This window comes from Rutidosis leptorrhynchoides, chromosome 2 (assembly GCF_046630445.1).
Source record: "Rutidosis leptorrhynchoides isolate AG116_Rl617_1_P2 chromosome 2, CSIRO_AGI_Rlap_v1, whole genome shotgun sequence".
In the NCBI taxonomy this organism is placed as follows: domain Eukaryota; kingdom Viridiplantae; phylum Streptophyta; class Magnoliopsida; order Asterales; family Asteraceae; genus Rutidosis; species Rutidosis leptorrhynchoides.
In genome coordinates, this window is record NC_092334.1 from 319,614,534 (window position 1) to 319,619,559 (window position 5,026).

Genomic DNA, 5,026 nt, shown 5'->3' on the forward strand with positions numbered 1-5,026 from the left:
AATGCGTGCCTAAGAAGGGTGGCATGACTGTCATTACAAATGAGAAAAATGAGCTTATTCCTACTAGGACTGTAACAGGATGGCGTGTGTGTATTGATTATAGAAAATTAAATGACGCCACCAGAAAAGATCACTTTCCCTTACCTTTCATAGATCAAATGTTGGAAAGATTAGCCGGAAATAGTTACTATTGTTTTCTAGATGGATTTTCCGGATATTTTCAAATTCCAATAGCACCCGAAGATCAAGAGAAAACCACATTCACGTGCCCTTATGGTACTTTTGCTTACAAACGCATGCCATTTGGATTTTGTAACGCCCCTGCAACCTTTCAAAGGTGTATGATGGCGATTTTTCACGACATGATAGAAGAATGCATGGAAGTTTTCATGGATGACTTTTCAGTCTTCGGTGATACATTTGAATCATGTCTAGTTAATCTGGAACGAATGCTAATTAGATGCGAACAATCAAATCTAGTACTTAATTGGGAGAAATGCCATTTTATGGTTAAAGAAGGCATCGTTCTTGGTCATAAAATTTCAAAAGAAGGAATTGAAGTGGATAGAGCTAAAGTAGATGTAATTGCTAAACTTCCAAATCCCACCAATGTTAGAGGAGTTAGGAGTTTTCTAGGGCATGCTGGTTTTTACCGACGTTTCATAAAAGATTTTTCTAAAATTGCCACTCCTATGAATAAACTCCTAGAAAAGGATGCTCCATTCATCTTTTCAGATGAATGTATCAAATCTTTTAATATTCTTAAAGAGAAACTCACTAATGCACCGATCATGATAACACCAAATTGGAATCTACCATTTGAACTAATGTGCGATGCAAGTGATTTTGCAATGGGAGCCGTTTTAGGACAAAGGATTGAAAAATGATTTCAACCTATATATTATGCTAGTAAGACGTTACAAGGAGCACAAACGAACTATACAACTACTGAAAAAGAACTCCTTGCTATTGTCTTTGCTTTTGACAAATTTCGATCATATCTCGTTCTAGCAAAAACGGTGGTCTATACCGACCATTCTGCTCTTAGATACCTATTTTCAAAACAAGATGCTAAACCAAGATTAATCCGTTGGATCTTACTCTTACAAGAGTTTGATATTGAAATCCGAGATAAAAGAGGAGCAGAAAATCTCGCCGCTGATCATCTTTCTCGTCTTGAAAATCCTGAGTTAGAAGTTCTAAATGAATCGGCCATACAAGACAACTTTCCTGATGAATATCTATTGAAGATAGATTATAAAGAAATCCCATGGTTTGCAGACTATGCAAACTACTTAGTTTGTGGATTCCTTGAAAAAGGATTATCGTACCAAAAACGAAAGAAATTCTTCAGTGATATAAAACACTATTTTTGGGAAGATCCACATTTGTTTAAAAGTTGTCCCGATGGAATAATACGCCGATGTGTATTTGGAGATGAAGCTAGTAAAATTTTAAACCATTGTCACACAGGACCAACAGGAGGGCATTATGGGCCTCAACTAACAGCAAGAAAAGTTTATGATGCTGGATTCTATTGGCCTACAATTTACAAAGACGCACACCTTCTTTGCAAATCCTGTGATGCTTGTCAAAGGGCCGGAAAAATAAGTCAACGTGATGAAATGCCACAAAATAAGTTAACGTCATCCAAGTATGTGAAGTATTTGACATTTGGGGTATTGACTTTATGGGTCCATTTCCAAAATCTCATAATAATCTATATATACTCGTAGCCATTGATTATGTATCTAAATGGGCGGAAGCACAAGCTCTCCCAACTAACGATGCACGAGTTGTAGTCAATTTTTTAAAACGTCTTTTTGCAAGGTTTGGAACACCGAAAGCTTTAATAAGTGATCGGGGAACTCATTTCTGTAATAATCAACTTGAGAAAGTTCTTAAAAGATATGGAGTAACTCATAAAATCTCCACCGCATATCATCCACAAATAAGTGGACAAGTTGAAAATTCCAACCGAGCTTTAAAACGTATTCTAGAGAAAACCGTAGGATCAAATCCGAAGGAATGGTCCATTAAATTGGAGGATGCACTATGGGCTTTTAGAACAGCCTACAAAACTCCAATTGGAACCACACCTTTTAGACTTGTTTATGGAAAAGCATGTCATCTTCCAGTAGAAATTGAACACAAAGCATTTTGGGCTTTGAAGACATGTAATCTTGATTTACATGAAGCCGGACGTCTACGATTAAGTCAACTAAACGAATTAGAAGAATTAATACATGAGCATACGAAAATTCGTTAATCTATAAAGAAAGAACGAAGAAATGGCATGATAAAAGAATCAGAAGTTTAAAAGAATTTAAGGAAGGAGACAGAGTTCTTCTTTTCAATTCACGATTCAAGCTATTTCCTGGAAAATTGAAATCAAGATGGTCTGGACCATTCATAGTCAAAAGAGTTTTCCCATACGGAACAATAGAATTAATAAATTCAAATGGGATTGAATTTAAAGTTAATGGTCACAGAGTTAAACATTACATACATGGTCCGATGGAAGTCGACAACGAAGTTAATCACAATTTCGACACCACAGCTAACTAAGTGTGGGGAGAATCAAGTCTTTAAAGGATAATATGTATTTCTGTTAGAGTTAGATTGTCTGTTTTCGTGTAGTTCTCGAAAATGGAACCCGAATGGTCTTTCCCTAGCAGACCCTAAAGAACTAGTCTTCTCCCCCCATTCTGAATTTTTATTTTTTTAGGAAATGAAGACTGCCTGTGAACTAAACCATGGTCAAATGCTACACGCTTTGATCACTAAACGTAATAATGACATACTACCAAGTGAAATAGTATCAGTAATCAGAGAAAGAATGGACGGAGTTAGAAAAGAATCCAGATGCGAAGATATTAAGTTACAATTTGGTAAAGGAAAATCAAAATCCGCAGCGAAAAGAAGAGCACGACACCTAGAAAGATGTCACAAATGCGGAAAATGGTCACATGGAGGTAAATGTTCAAATAATCAAACCTATTCAAATACCGAATTTGTTACTTTATGCAGAGACGGACCGTTCATATGTTTAGAAGAAAAGATACTAAATGCTCGAGGTTATGCCTATGTAGCTATGGAAAACCAATTAAACCGACTATCTTATGAATGGGATAGATCATATAACTAAGAATACTATCTCACAGGTAAGTCTGTACAGTTTTTATTTTATTTTTTTTATTTTTAACCTTTTGATAATAAACGCTAATTTGTTCGCTATAAAGTATTAAATTGGTATTGAATAAAATTAGGTTTGGCGACCGAAATTATTGATATCATTAAAAAAAAAAAAATTATTACATCACTGCGAAATTAAACGTTTATTCTTAAGGTATAAATATCTTTAATCAATCAACCCAAAATATTTCAAAAATTCGTCATGAGTTAAATTAGGTCTTGGAACCGAAATTACTTTACCGAAAAGAGGGGCGCATATTTTTGATAATATTTGATTGATTAAAGTGGGATAAAATGCCAAAAAGATTTTTAATTTTATTTTTACCATATTTTTAAAATTAATATTTAAATCTTAAATTAATATTGTAAACTTTGTAAAAACAATATTTTTAAAATTGTAAATATTTGAATTTTTAAATTAAGTTTGGTGTGAATTTTTAATTTTTAAAATATGAATTTTTAATTTTATGCATTTCAAATTTTAAGTTTGGTGCGAATTTTTAATATTAATTTTGAATTTTATATTTAAGTTGTGTGAATTTAAAAACAAAAATTTACTTTATCTCATTAAGTTAAAAATATGATTTTTAAAAATTCGTCGTAAGTTGAAGACTAGGTCTTTAAACCGAAATTGCTTTACCCAAGGGAGGGACGAGAACTTTTATTATCATTATTTTTAATCTTATAGAATTAAATTATGCCTAAAACATTAAAAAAAAAAAAAAAAAAAGCTGAAAACACTGTACCCGGACCCCCATGCGATCGCATGGGTTTTACACTTCAACTCCATGCGATCGCATGGAGCTGAAATCCTGGCCTGATACATACAGCAGCCTGTTCTGTCTTCCTCACCACAACACACACATTCTCGAAAAAACTCTCAAATCTTCACCAAATTTCGCCAAAATTCACTGTAATTCGTCATTTTTCTTGCTCTAATCATGCCTAGATTCTCATTCTTCAGCAAATTGGTAAAAATTACACCCCTAAACTCTATAAATTCCTAGTTTTTGTGATAATTACCAATTTTTTACCTAATGCAATTTTGTTAATTTCTAGTGTAATTAGTGTTAAATTGTTAGTATTTTATGCATGTATAACCTAGATTGATGCTATTTAACATGATTTGAAGCCAAAAACTTCAAAAATTTTAGAAATCTAGGGTTTGTGTTCTTGAGCAATTTGGGGCTTTTTGATATAAACAGGTTATGGCCGATTTTTGTCATGAATTATTGCTAAATTGAGTAGTGTAACATGTTTAGATAGTTAAATGATCCAAACAATGATCCTAAACATGATTTTTGGAGATTAAAGTGGACTTTTTAAGTCCAAAATTCATGAACTTGATTAATTTGATATATATTTGCCATTTGAGACTTGTTTAATTATTAGTAATGAATATTTTGACATGTTATTTGAGTTAAATGCTTATGAATTTTGTATACATTTTCATATGTGCTTATTTGAAAAGTGTAGAATTGTGAAAAATTGTGAAAATGTGTATAAGTTTAATTTTGATTTAACATGTTATAGTGATTGTTTTAAGTTGTTATTTTGCTAACACTAATGCATATTTGGTTGCACAAATTTTGTGTTTAATGTATTTTACAGAGAGCCGATACTGGAGGTTCAGGAGCATCATCATCTAGACGACCAGCACCAGCACCAGAACCAGAACCAGAAATGCAACACGAACAAGAACCACAACAGGAACAACAACAACAGCCTGATCAGCACATACCTTATTATGATCCGGTACAGTTTGTTGATGAATTCATAGTATTCCCAATGAGGCCGCCAGTAGAATTCCCAACAATTCCTGAGCACACTC